The sequence below is a fragment of the Lactuca virosa genome, chromosome 6 (assembly GCF_052849685.1).
Source record: "Lactuca virosa cultivar CGN04683 chromosome 6, Lactuca_virosa_CGN04683_v6, whole genome shotgun sequence".
In the NCBI taxonomy this organism is placed as follows: Eukaryota; Viridiplantae; Streptophyta; class Magnoliopsida; order Asterales; family Asteraceae; genus Lactuca; species Lactuca virosa.
The window spans coordinates 166,125,813-166,141,600 of NC_136431.1; positions in this window are offsets into that span (position 1 = coordinate 166,125,813).

Here is a 15,788-nt window from a genome sequence, read left to right on the forward strand (position 1 = left end):
ACGTTCAGCCTCGATGACGCGCCTCTCCATTGCGGCTTGGCTCCTACGGAGCTCCCTCACTTCGGTTCTAGTAGCAGTGATGTCCTTCTGCAGGGAAAAGGTGTGCTCTATTGTTCGCTCATGCTCTTCGTCCAGACGACGAAGACGTACCGCGGTGACAGCAGTGGTGGCCCCAATGTCCAAGAGTTGGTTGGCATTTGCTCTTGCTTGCTCGCCTTGGTTGGCAATGCGTCGGACCATGAGAGGGAGTGCCCTGTCAGCCGAACCCCCGTTGCGGAGGTTATAAAAGCCTCGTGCCATGCCGTAGGGTGGGCATTGCTCTTGTTCCCTGCTCCATCGCTTCAGATCCACAGCCCAGCGGGGCGCCGGGCCCTGAAAGTTCCTTGGGGGATTTGCTGCTCCTCGGGGAGGATTGTAGATCTCAGGCTCCGAGTCTGTGCTCCCACCATCTCCTTCCTCTTTTGTATCTTCGTCTGGGTCTTCCTCAGGATCCTCTTCGAATTCTTCTTCGGGTTCTTCCTCGGGAATTTCCTCTTCGGAATCCTCTTCTGGGTCGTCCTCAATCCAGCCTCCATTACCCTGGTTAGGGTAGTAGGGATCCCCGGGAATGTGAAAACCTGCCATTTCGTCTGATCGAGAATAGGGGCAAGAGAATTATATAAAACTCGGGAGTAAGAAGGGAATTTTTCGATAAGGGTAAATTTTATTCGACGATTCCTATTTCTAATTAAATATTGAGATTCGCATGATTATAACAGTTCTTTTAGTTTTTACAAAATACTCCTATAGTATTTCAAATTTGTGAGTTTGATTCTAGTATTTAATTCGGTAAGTTTTCGACTTGTTGCTTACTACGACCATTCCTCGACATACGTTGGTCACATCCAGGATGAATATAGTTGATTAGTCTATATTTATTCTTGATTTGATTACATACCCCGAGACCTAGTCGTAGTGTCGCAACTTGCCTTAAGACTTTTTAAAAAATTTTGCTATGATACGATACCGATGCATGCGTGTACTTATACTTTTATATATATATATAAAATGTATATCACTTTAATTTATTAAAAGTATCGTTTATGAAAACGTTTTGTCAGGGGATTTTTGGTCCCTTTGCATTTATAGTTTGTATATCTTATGTGGTTCGATATACTTAGTTCACTATAAACAATGGTCTGATACCAATCTGTCACACCCCCAAACAAGAATGGCGGAAACATTCGGGGGCGGATGACTTCACGTAGTATCATAACAGTTGAATATTGTAAAGAAAGTAAACACAACCGTCATAAATATAATAAAAACTTACATTGTTGCGTGTAATACATGTTTCAAAAGAATATTACAAATATGATGATTTAAAATGTTTTGATAATAGACGCCTTAGCGTTCCTTCTCCAAAAGCTGATGGTTACCTGTATTACTGATTCCCTGAGAAATACAAGTAGTTTTGAAAAAATGTCAACGATTAAGTTGGTGAGTTCATAGGCGTTTTTGTACTGAAATTTGTATGTCCTTTAGTAAAAATAACTGAACGTGTTTTCCAGAAAATCCAATATTTTCTACATATAGTTTGAAAAAGATTCCAAAGGCTGGAGTACAATGGTGTCTTTCGTGCTCGAATAGTGATAGTGTATTTATACTCAAATAATGCATTTACTGAATGTATCAAAAGTCTCGTAAATCAAACTTATTTTAATACTACCGTGTGAGTTTTATAACCATGCTATTGACCCAGACTGCCTGTAACAACGTTCTTCAGGCGTTGTAGTGTTATGACGTTTGTCACCCCAGACCTGCCGGTCTAACTGTAGCAAACAGTTTAGCTGCGGGATTGTAAATCCCGTATAGATCTATACACAAGTATCACGCTCTCCCTCCAAGAGATTATGGTTTATAATACAGGACTTGAAATACATACTTGAGAGTACGTTGAAGCTAAATGTCTCACAACTCTTAGTATTTAATAGATTTACGAAAAGAAAAGTTTATATTTCATGTAGATGAATGTATTTCATTTTCACAATGTTTACGTAAAGATATAATGAATAACCCGCAAACTATACCCATTATAGTTTTTCCGAAAGTGTGTTCCATTTGGCGATAAAAACTCGATGTAATACTAACTTTGCATGTAAAGTATAACGTTGATATCAAAGTTATTTTAACATTTATAAAAATGTAGGTGATGTATGTGAATCCGTATAAAACGATAAGTTTTTCTCGTATTGCACTTGTATTCCCCCCCTAAAACATGAAAAGACGTGAAAAAGTAGGGATATGAACTCACCTGGAAAGTGTGATGATTCGAAGAAAACGAGATTTTTCCTCGGGCGGCACCTCGACCGGAAAGTGGTGAGATTCTCGGGAATCTCGGGGCTTCGGACCTTCGTCGGGGCTGAGGTATGAAACCGGGAAGTCGGGATCGTCTCGGGATGCTAAATGTGGAGTAAGAATGAGAGAGAAGGAGGAAATGGGCAAGGAAAGTCGGAGGTCTCGCATCCTATTTATAGGTGAGGAACACTGCCCTCGTACGTTGGGCGTACTCCGAAGTACGCGGGGCGTACGTCAGCGATGATGTCATGGTCTTCGGTCTTCGGATGGGATGGCAGTAGAGTGGTAGGGGCGACGTGGCCGATCTGAGGCCCTCCATTCAGTACGCTGGGCGTACTCCTTCGGATAAGCTTCGTAATGCGTGCCAAAAACTTCAAAAATGCGTAACTTTCGCATACGAGCTCCGTTTTTGACGTTCTTTATATCCACGCGAAGGTGAGAAAATACTCTACAACTTTGATTTAGACTTCGTTGGAAAATTTTGACTTTATTTTTAATTATATTTTATTTAATAGGCCGAGACACGATAATTCCGTTAAAAATCCATAACTTCTTTATCCGACGTCCGTTTTTGTCTGTCTTTTTACCATTGTGCTACTATTGTAGAGACCTTGAACTCTCGTTTAGGTTGCGTCGGCTAAAAATCGCTCGATCTTTATTCCGAATTTTTAGCTGTCTACCGTTGTTCCGAAACTTAGAAAAATCATAACTTCCTCATACGAAGTCAGATTTGGGCGTTCTTTTTATGTATGCTCACAGTTTAACGAAATCTACGACTTTCGTTTAGATACCTAAGGCTAAAAAGTATTTTATCGAAGTTTCACTTTTTACGTTTAGTAGTGTTTTACCGGGTGTGTCGTGGATTTTCGATTGGTCATAACTCCTTCGTTATAACTCGGATTTGAGTGTTCTTCATGTTATTGGAAACCTTGGCACGATATCTAACACTTTGAGTATCCCAATTTAGATTTTTGAACACTTCATTTTTGATGCTATTTTCGTTGATTCCAAACAGTTTATTACATTTGACTTTTTGAATGTTACATTGACTTAAAAATATCGGGTTGTTACAATTTTTGATAATGATCACCTTTTTATTTTGTAATGATTAAATTTTGTTTTTGAGAACTAGATCTCTTGATATAATTATAATGCAAATATCAATATTTTCTAAATAATAAGTTCTATAAACAAATACTTTTGACTCAAAACTTGAATTGAATCAAACTTAACTATGACACTGTTATCTTTATTATATAAATGATATATACATATTCCAACTTCAAGGAATTGATTTTTGAAGGAAAAATAATGTTTTTTGTTTGACATATGTGAATATGATTGATATATTTATAAGATTCCTAATTATATTGTCACTAAACTGTAAATAAGATAGTTGGTAAGGAACTATACACTATGATGTATGACTTCCTTTCTAATGAATGTCTAAATTTAGTTCAAGATACCTAATCAACTTTATTAACAACTACAGTCATTGTAATTATATTAAAAGATAATTGTAAAAACTTTGTTAAAGCTTTCAAATATAAAGTTGAGATACAAACCAGTGGAGCCATCTTAAGCCTTAGAGATAATAAAGGATGATCTAAACCTTACTAGATATGGCTTACTCTCTAATCGGTGGAAATTATCTTCATTTATTTTTTTGGGATTTTGCCTTGATCACTATCACTTTTATCTTCAATACAAAACCCAACTAATGAGTAGATAATCTACTTTATAAGATTTAATATAGAAATGTTCCATCCTTATCTTACTTCATGTTTTGTGGATTTGAAGCCTATTTTAGACTAAAGCTTCTAAACCCAAAATATAGTAATTACATATTTGTATAGTACTCTAAAAGTTGCTTAAAATATTTAGACAAACCCGCCAAGAATAAGTTCACTTCTTCCTATAAAATCAGAGTTATTAAAAAGCAAGATTTTAATGAAAAAGCAAGTGGGAGGCCCATGGAACTTGAAGTAGCTCGAGAACCTTAGCCTGATGTAGAAAAAGTCGGTACTAGTTTCAACATGATAAATATGTAATCTCTCATTGATGAGTTCTTCTTGATGTTTTCTAGCAAATCCATCAACTACCAAAATTCTATATCAAATGTTGAACTTGATAAATGACTTAGAGTCATCAATACTGAGATGTAATCCATGTATAATAATCAATTATGGGCTTGATTAATCTTCCTCCCAACAGAAAGGCTTGAAGGAATAAGTAATTCCTTTAGAAAGAATACATATATGGAGATCTATTCACATTTAGCAATACTTGTTTTTAAAAGGCTTTAATGACACTCATGTTAATGACTATGATCAAACATTTTATCAAGTAGCTATGATTAGATCAAAGATATTATTTACCATAACTACATATTCTGATTATGAGATATGTCAAATAGATTTCAAGAAAAACCGCTTTTTTTAATAGACACTTACTTGAAGATGTCTATATAACTTAGCCTAGAGTTTTTCTTAATCCAAGTTATCCTAAAAATGTGTAAATCTTAATTGTTGATATAAAACAAACATATCAAGGTTCAAATTCTCATTTTAATATGAAAATAGAATGTATGCTTTTATATCAAACTGAAGATTACATTTATGTTTTCTATAAAATAGTGGGAGAAATAGTGATATTCCTAATCTTATATGAATGAGTCCTACTTAATCATGAGAAATTACATTTTTATTATGCAAGTCTCTTTCACCTTGACTCGGAAAGTATTTCTAAGATAAAGGACGGAGGAAAGACATGATACATTATTGGAATGTAAAATCTACTGAGATAGATAAAGAGAATGTTAAAGTTTTAATTTTTTATGCATATACTTACAATATATATTGCAAGATAGCAAGATACAAGATTACTTTGGAGGACTCATGGCATGTCCACATGGCACCATTTTGAGACTAACTCAAAAGGATCTAGCACATAGGTTTGAGCTAGCTAAAATGATTTATATTCTAATTGCACGGAAAATGAATCCATCCTTTATACCATATTATGCACAAGACAAGGCATATGATCATGCTATGAACATATCATAGGATACCAATTAGATACATGGAAAGTCATTAGCTGACTATAAGGACATTCTAAGAGTACTTAAGAAGAATTAATATATATATATATATATATATATATATATATATATATATATATATATATATATATGTATATATAAGTTAATCGGTTTAGAATAAGATCTTTATGTAAAGATCTACACATGATGCTAACTTCAATATATATATATATATATATATATATATATATATATATAATTATGAATTATATATGGATTATGACTTCATTAAAGATCGAATAGTAAGTTTTGTTAGAATGAGGTCCAAGCAAAACATAATAACATAGTCTACTACAAAATATGAATACACTACTTTAGAACATGCAACCAAATATGATTAGATGAATGTGTTCATCGAAAAAATAAGTTGAGTCCTTCCATTCAGGGATTACCTAGAAATCTTTTGTGACTTTATGAGTATATATAATCAAGATAAGAGACTCTAAAGCGCTTCTGAACACCAATCATATTCTCAAAGATATTTAATTATGCTTATAATAAAGTTAAATATGGAGATGATCATATTCGCAGAATTTATATAAATTAAATTCAGTCATACCCATTAATAAAGTCTTTCCTTTAAACAATGCATGAAGGGTCAAGCTTATGTTAAAAGACTTTGTTATTCTAGAAATGAGATTTTGATTCTGATTTAGTATTTGGATATTGGAACATTATAAGAAAAATTATTATATTGTCTTAATATATTAGGATATGATCTTCACAATAACACTTGTGTTATATATTTACATGTTTAATTCATGAATAATCTTATTAGTCTAAAATTTAATAGTTGTTTATAATTATTGGAGCAATTATTAAGTAAGACTAATATGATTTGGATTGGATGACTCTCATAAGACGAAAGTAAGCAATAGGTTGTAACCATGATTCATTGGTACTTATCAGAGAATAAGTATTGAACATGACCCGCATCAATATCACATCATGGATCGCTATCATGAGTGATACTTGATGAAATGGTATTATATTTGTATTATTAATACCTGAGATACATATATGGCCTTTATAACCACCTGGACAAAGAACAACATTTGACCATGTCAAAATATAGTGGTCCCTACACTTAAGTCCCAATATGCATCTTAGGTACTAAGGAAACAAATTTAGTACCTGTGATCAACTATCACTCATAATAGCAATTTATGAGGTAATCTTGATGCAAGTCATGTCTAATACTTATTTTTTGATAAGTACCTATGAATCTTGGTTACAACCTATTGCCTACTTTCATCTTATGAGAGTAAACCAATCCAATTGATATTAGTCTTACTTCATAGTTGCTCCCATAATTATAATCGACTATGAACTTTTAGAATAATTATATTATTCATGGATTAAACATGTTAACGTTGAACACAACAAATATTGATGTGAAAATCATATCCCAGTATATCTAAACAATATAATAGTTGTTGTCACAATGTTCTAATATCAAAATACTAAATTAAAATCAAATTCCATTTCTAGAATAACAAAGTCCTATAGGTCAAGTGCGATTGTAACATCTTGATTTCAAGGTATTCCATTTTGACCCTTGGTTTGATTATTGTTTGCAAAATTACCCCCGAGCGACATTTTTTATAATTTTTAGGCATGCATGCGTACGCTAGGTGTACGTTGCGTATGAAGGGTGTACGTGGCCAGGGTGCAAACCCTAGTTTTTAGGGTTTGCACCCTATTAAACCATCATTATTGCCCCATACCATTTCTTAACTCCAGCCTCCATCCCTCTTAGCCACTATTTCAAGATCCTAAAGTGTGTGAGTGTGTTTTGAAGCTTTGGAGCGTCATTTTGGTGCTCTTGGTAGTGAAGGAAGACTCTTGGTGTGGTGGTGTTTCACTCAAGCCTTTGGATCTAACAACTAGTCTCCCTTGTGCATCTTTTGGAGGTATAAAGCTCCAATTCTTTTAGATCTTGTTCTAGCTTAAAAGTTGCACCTTTTTTCCCAAATAATGATCCTTCTAAGTATTAAATACTCTAGGACCTTTGAGTTGTCCTTTCAGATGTTTTAAGGTGTGATAAGTCGTAAATTTGTGATCTTGAGCATTAGTTTCCTTCCATTCATGATATAGGTTGTCTCAATGAGTTATAAAGTTAGGGTTTTTAGATTTGGGCACTTAATAGCCATGCTAATTCATAAAGTTGGAAACTTTATGATTAAGGACATCGTTTGAGGACTAGATCTAGGTTTTGGATGAAAGGGATTAAGGGATTAAGCTCTTAATAGAAGGGAGGGTTGGCAGTCACTTATGTTGGGGGTACCAAAGGGTACGCTGTGAGTACGTGGTCAAGTCTGAGATCCTTGGTCAAACATGTAGTACGCCAAACATACTCACTGAGTTGATCCGGTTGACTCGGTTGACTTTTGACTTTGACCTGGATTTTAACCAAGTTTGACCTAGGGGTATTTTGGGTATTTTGATCTGGAGTCTGAGTTTTGGTTACTGTTATTTGTAAAGGTGACTGGTAGAGTTGGTTTTCAGAGAAGTGTATTGTTCAGCTTTTTCATCCGACTGTGAAGTGAGTTTTCTCACTGCATCCATGGGTCGAAGGCAACGATGCCGACACATTATTGTTTTATGTATGATGATAGTTGTTATGTGGCTTATATGTGTTTGCATTGAAATAAACCCTAGGTCGGGGCCCACTATCGTATGTTCGGGTTGAAATAAACCCCATGGCGGGGCCTATATCTGTTGATCAGGTTTAAATACACCCCATGGTTGGGCCCATATATGTGATCGGGTTGGTACACACCCCAGGGTTAAGCCCATTCGTATGATTGGTATGTGGTAATTTGTGGAACTCACTAAGCTTTGTGCTTATAGTTTGTGTTTATGGTTTCAGGTACTTCCGGTTTGAAAAGGAAGGGCTTGACGTGATGGCACAACATCCTGCCCTCATGATTTCTACATAGTGAATAATTGTACTATGATATTTTGATGTTATACATGATGATGGTTTTTGAAAAAAGTAATGAATGAAATTTTTGTTCTTTCAAAAGAAAAAAGTTTATCATTGTTTTTGGGCTGTTATAAGTTGGTATCAGAGCCATGGTTTGAGGGTTTCGGGCACACTTTCGGGTGTGTCAGAACTGAAACTGAGGAAATGGTACTCTTTTCAAATGAAAAGGAAATTGAATTTCTAAAAAGTTTTTTAAGTAAAAAGGGGGTGCGATGTGTGCAATTAACCGAGCTCAAGTTAGTGGTTCCTAAATTACCCATACCCATGTATTATGATTAGTATGCTTAATGTGAGAAATACATTCTAGATTAGGGCTGACGATACCTTTAGTAATCATATGATATAATTACCTAATTTGTGTGATGCCTTATAGCCTAGGAGAATTCGATGCTATGTATTACTTGGAATTGATATCGGCTTAGTTAATTGCTCATCGTATGCTTTCAAAGTTGTATATGATGATAATCATATATCCCTAGAATGATCGATTTAGCCTCATTTCCTGTTCCTTGTTTGGTTGTGGACTTAGGGTAGAATCATCATTTGACATTCTATACGTTTCCATTTTGTGTATAACTTGCATGCATAAGGCAACCATCGGTTATGATTGAGGTTCTCGGTATTGCGAGCGGTGGGAGTTGAGGATTCCTAGGAAAGTCTAGGATATGTTTGATGTTTAGCATATGAGTGGTGTATGGTTCTAGTCTGGTAACTTAGAGGAATCAGGATGACTCTTTAGGAGGGTACAAACAAGTTTGAAAGGTAGTAGTGGGATCAAACTAGTGGAAGCACATGATTTATACTCGTGACAAGAACAGACATGGAGACTCTAGGAGACATGTATAGTGAGAATTCCCTTGAGTTATAAAATGATTGTTTATATGCTTGTATTTCAGTTTGAGTATGGTGATGACTACTCAAGGAGGTTTCATCTTTGTTTATAGTTTAGGTTCTCGCTCAGGCGTATAACCGATTAATAAGAGGCTGCATGAGTTTATTGTGGTTGAGGTTACTCACGGTATATTGGATGTTACTTCTGTAATGTTCAGTACCATCAAGGAGGGGATTATGGAGATGATGGACGAGAGGCTCATGTCTTTTCGAGCAGAGATTGTTGTAGGCCAGATAGGATCTCAAAGTCCCTCATTTCGAGTGTTCAAGGCTTGTGGAGCTCCTAAGTTCTTTGGGGTTAAGGAACCCATCACTAGCCAACGTTGGATCGCTGACATGCATAATGCTCAATGGACAAGTTTTTTCCCTGAGGGAGAAAAAGTGTGGTTTGCATCTTGCCTGCTGAGGGACCGAGCACGTGACTGGTGGGATGAGGTTGGCCGAGTTGTAGGGTCTGTGGCAGTGGAAGCCATGACCTGGGAGGATTTTATTTTGAGGTTCCAAAGGGAGTTTTCACCATCTATTTAGGTGAAACAGTTGGCCGGGGAGATTTAGGACGTTCACTGAACCATTGAGAATGTAGCAGAGATCACTGCCAAGTTCCGAGAGAGGGCTCTGTTGGTTCTGCAGTACGCTGCAAATGAGGAGATGAAGAAGACGAGATAGCATGACATCTTGAGAGAGGATATCAGGGAGTTTGTGAGCTTTTCAGGGCGCAATACCCTGAATGATATGATTAAGAAGGCCTGTGATCGGGAGATTAAGCTTTGGACGAAGCGGAAGCTAGAGCAGGTACAGACGTCAGTGGGTCAGGCTAAGATGCCCAAAACTTTCGATTCATGCATCGGAGGCTACGACAAGTGCGTCAAGCCATATGGTGGGGCTTGTCTATTGACGGGTTCAGTTTGAGTTATGGTCAGTCGGGCCACATGAGTAGGGACTGCCCCAGGAGTGCTCTTATTTGCTTTCATTACAATCAGACCCACCATAAAATTGACGATTTTATAAGATTGTCAAGAGGGGCAGTGGCAGCGCCTGCGCCAACCACCTTGAGGATTATTGATGGTCGTCAGGGCAAAGTGGAGGCACCTGTGGTGAAGAGCATGGCATTTCAACTTACCACCATTGAGGCCTGTGCAACACCAGATGTGGTTACTGGTATGTGAGTTATTCTTATCTTTTATTGATTTCCTTAATTATGCTCATGATTATATTTGATCTTGTATAGGGCCCTTTTTGGTCAATGGTATGACCACTCATGTTCTGTTTGATTCGGGTGCTACCTGATCCTTTTTATCTCTTGCGCTTAGCAAGAAGTTTTTTGATGCTCCCAGGATTCTGGATTACCCGTTAGAGGTTGAGATTGCGGATGACCATTCTGTGAGTGCTTTGACGGTTCATCGTGGGTATGTCCTAAATCTTTTTAGCGAGAGATACTCTACTAATTTGGTACCAATTCCTCTACGGGGATCGAAGGTTATTACCGATATGGATTGGTTGGGTCCCAATGGGGCCATGATTGACTGTCAGCGCCAGCTAGTGAGAGTTAGAACCCCAAGTGGAGGAGAATTGGTTATTCCTAGCAAGAGAGCATCGCATGGGCCAGCTCTTTGTTCAACTGCGAGGGTCATGATATATCTTCATCAGGGTTGTTCTGGGTTCCTGAATTATGTGGAAGATACTCGAGTTGAGGGCACCATCACGTCGAGTGAGGTGCCTATTGTTCGGTATTTCCCCGATGTGTTTCTTGAGGAGTTACCCGGAGTGCCTCTCGAGAGGCAAGTCGAGTTCTAGATTGATTTGATTCCTAGAGCGGCCCCCATAGTCAAGGATTCGTATCGCTTGGCACCACCAGAGATGCAAGAATTATCTATGCAGCTTCAAGAGCTGCTAGACAAGGGATTTATTCGGTCGAGTAGCTCACCTTGGGGAGCACCTATCCTATTTGGGAAGAAGAGGACAGTTCACACAGGGTGTGCATTGACTACCTGGAGTTAAATAAGCTAGAGGTGAAGAACCGGTACCCACTCTCGAGGATCAACAATTTATTTGACCAGCTCGATGGTGCATCTTGGTTTTCCAAGACTGATTTGTGATAAGGGTACCATCAGATGAGGGTCAGGATGATGATGTGCAAAAGACAACCTTCAGGACTCGTTATGGTCATTACAAGTTTTTGGTGATGCCATTCGGGCTCACCAATGTACCGGCAACGTTCATGGATCTCATGAATCGGGTTTGCAGGCCGATGCTGGATCGGTCAATGATAGTATTCATAGATGATATTCTGGTCTACTCCAAGACCAAGGAGCACCAAGAGGAGCACTCGCGAGAGGTCTTGGAGACCCTGAGGAGGGAGAGGTTGTTTGTCAAATTCTCTAAATGTGAGCTCTGGATGCTCAAGGTGCAGTTCTTGGGGCACATCGGCAACCATAAGGGTATATTGATCGACCCGATCCAGATAGTGGCTGTGATGCGATGGGAGGTTCCAAGGACCCCATATGAGATTCGGAGCTTCCTAGGCCTCGCGGGGTATTATCAAAGATTTATCATTGACTTCTCCAAGATTGTAGTGCCTTTGACCCGCTTGACGAAGAAAAATGTTACTTTTTGGTGGGGGTCGGATCAGTAGTTGGCTTTTGAGACTCTGCAGAGATTTTGCGAGGCCCCGGTTCTCGTGCTTCCTGAGGGTTTGGATGATTTTGTGGTTTATTGTAACGCCTCTATTTTGGGTTCAGGAGTTGTTCTTGTGCAGAGGGGTCACGTGATTGCTTACGCTTCGAGGCAGTTCAAGCCTCACAAGGAAAATTACCCTACGCATGATTTGGAGTTGGGGGTTGTGTTTTTGTCATCAAGATTTGGAGGAACTATCTATATGGGGTTAAGTGTACTAGTTACACTAAACACAAGAGATTGAGGTACCTGATGGATCAACCGAATTTGAATATGCGACAATGGAGATGGTTAGATGTACTAAAAGACTATGATTGCGAGATCATGTACCACCTTGGAAAGGCCAATGTGGTGGCCGATGCTTTGAGCCATAAGGCAGTGAGTACTCCTATTAGGGATATTTTTTTAGGATGGTTATTACTTCGCCTTTGTTGGATATGATCAAAATGGCTCAGGTGAAGGGATGGAAAAAAGGAGAATTGGAAGGCTGAACGAATCAGGGGGCATATTCCTTTATTTGTCAGAGACAGTCGGGGGTTGTTGACCTAGTGTGGTAGAGTTTGGGTTCCAATTACTGGTGGAGTGAGGCAGACAGTTCTAGAAGAGGCTCATAAGTCAAAATTCTCAATCCATCCGGGGGCCACAAAGATGTATATGCATCTAAAGTTGAGTTATTGTTGGCCCTGTATGAAAATGGAGATAGCATGGTTTGTCGAATGGTGTCTAACTTGTAGGAAAGTCAAGGATGAACATCAGAGACCCCACGACAAGATGCAGCCGTTACCCATTCCCATGTAGAAATGGGAAGAGATCACTATGCATTTTATCACAAAGCTGCCAAGAATGGCACGTGGAGTTGATTCTATCTATATTATTGTTGATAGATTAACCAAGAGTGCACATTTCATACCGATTGCCGAGAGTATGTCTACTGAGAAGTTAACTAACATTTAAATTCGGGAGGTGGTGGTTCGGCACATGGTGCCAGTTTCGGTGGTTTCAGACTGGGATGTTCGTTTCACCTCTAGGTTTTAGAAGAAGGTTCATGAGGAGTTGGTTACTTAGCTGCATTTTAGTATAACATACCACCCCCATACCACAGTCAGAGCGAGAAGACGATTCAGACGCTCGAAGATATGCTACGGACATTTGTATTAGATTTTGGAGAGAGTTAGGATACTTACATTCCACTGGCTGAGTTCTCCTACAACAGCAGTTATCATGCCAGTATTAACCGAAAACCTTTTGAGATGTTGTATGGGAGGAGGTGCATGACCCCGGTTTGCTGGGGGAGGTCGGGCAACGGGTCAAGGAGAGTACTGGAGTGGTACTCAATACCACTGAGTTGATTCAGTAGGTGTGCGACAGGTTGCGAGTCGCGCAAATCTGGAAGAAGATTTATGCAGACCGACGACGTTCGTACCTCGAGTTTTAGGTGGGGGACTTGGTGCTTCTGAAGGTGTCACATTGGAAAGGTGTCATCCGATTTCGGAAGTGGGGCAAGATGCGCCCCAGATTTATTGGTCCCTTAAGGATGTCCGCTCGGGTAGGCAAGGTTGCATACCGGCTTGATTTGCCTGACGATCTCAGTCAAATCCACAACACCTTCCATGTTTGTCAGCCTCATAAGTGTGTGGCTGATGATTCCATGGTTGTCCCTTTGGATGATATTAAGGTTGATGATCGCTTGAATTATGTTGAACGACCGGTGGAGATCTTGGATAGGAATACAAAGGCGTTGCGCAACAAAGTGGTGTCTTTGGTCAAGGTCCAGTGGCAAGATCGGAGGGGTTACAAATGGATGTGAGAGCCCGAGGCGGAGATACGAGAGCACTACCCTGATTTATCCGTGGAATCAGACTTCAAGGACGAAGCCTAGTTCAAGTGGGGGAGATTTGAAACATATTAACTTCTAGGTATTCCATTTTGATCCTCGGTTTGAGTATTGTTTGCAACATTAGTCTCGATTGGCATTTTTGTAATTTTGAGGCATGCATGCGTACACTGGGTGTAAGTTGCATATGCAGGGCGTACGTGGCCAGGGTACAAACCCTAATTTTTTGGGTTTGGACCCTATTTAAGCATCATTATAGCCATATTCCCTTTCTTAACTCCAGCCTCCATCCCTCTTATCCCCCATTTCGAAACCCTAAAGTGTGTGAGTGTGTTTTGAAGCATTGGAGTGTCATTTTGGTGCTCTTGGTGGTGAAGGAAGACTCTTGGTGTGGTGGTGTTTCACTCAAGCCTTTGGATCCAACAACTACTCTCCCTTATGCATCTTCTGGAGGTATAGAGCTCCAACCTTGACGAGTATTCCTTTAGATCTTGTTCTTGCTTAATATTTGCACCTTTTTGTCCCAAATCTCGATCCTTGTGAGTATGGAATACTCCAATACCTTTGAGTTGTCCTTTCAGATGTTTTAGAGTGTGATAAGTTATAAAAATGTGATCTTGGGCATTAGTTTCCTTCCATGCATTATCTAGGTTGTCGTAATGAGTTAAAAAGTTAGGGTTTTTAGATTTGGGCACTTAATAGCCAAGCTAAATCATAAGGTTGGAAACTTTATGATTAAGGACATCTTTTGAGGAGTAGATCTAGGTTTTGGATGAAAGGGCTTAAGGAATTAAGCTCTTAATAGAAAGGAGGGTTGGCAGCCACGTACATTGGGCATACCAAAGGGTATGTTGCGCGTACATGGTTATCTTTGCGATCCTTGGTCAAACTTGTAGTACCCCTGCATACAGGTTGAGTGCGCACAATGTACTCACTGAGTTGACCCGCTTGACTCGGTTGACTTTTAACTTTGACTTGGATTTTGTCCAAGTTTGACCTAGGGGTATTTTGAGATGTAGTCTGAGTTTTGGTCACTGTTATTTGTAAAGGTGACCAATAGAGTTGGTTTCTAGAGTAGCATATTATTCAGCTTTTTCATCCGACTATGAGGTGAATTTTCTCACTGCATCCATGGGTCGAAGACACCAATGCGGGCCCATTATTATGTTATGTAGGATGATAGTTGTTATGTGGCTTATATGTGTTTGCATGTTCGGGTTGAAATAAACCCCATGGTGGGCCTACCATCGTATGTTCGGGTTGAAATAAACCCCACAGCAGGGCCCACTATTGTATGATTCGGTTGAAATATAGCCCAGGTCAGGGACCATATGTGTTGATCAGGTTGAAATACACCCAGGGCAGGGCCCTATGGTTAGGCCTATATATGTGATCGGGTTGGAACGCACCCTAGGGTTAAGCCCAATCGTATGATTGGTATGTGGTACTTTGGGGAATTCACTAAGCTTTGTGCTTACAGTTTATATTTATGGTCTCAGGTCCTTCCGGTTTGAAAGGGAAGGTCCCGACATGATGGCACAACATCCTGCCCTCATGATTTTCTCATATTAAACAATTTTACTATGATATTTTGATATTATACTTGGTGATGGTTTTTTAAACAAGTAATGAATGAAATTGATGGTCTTTCAAATGAAAAAAACTTATCACTGTTTTTGGGCTGCTAAAGTGACCTTTCATGCTTAGCTTGAAGGAAGGACTTTATTAATGGGCCTGACTAAATTTTATTTGTGTGGATTTTGCGAATACGATCATCTCCATATTTCACGTTATTCTAAGCATAGTTAAATATATTGGAGAATATGATTGGTTTTCTGATGTGATTTAGAGTCTCTTATATTCATTCAGTATACTCTTGAAGTCACAAAATATTTCTAGGTTATCCTTGAACGGAAGGACTAATCTTAGTCTTTGAATGAACTCATTCATCCAATCATATTTGA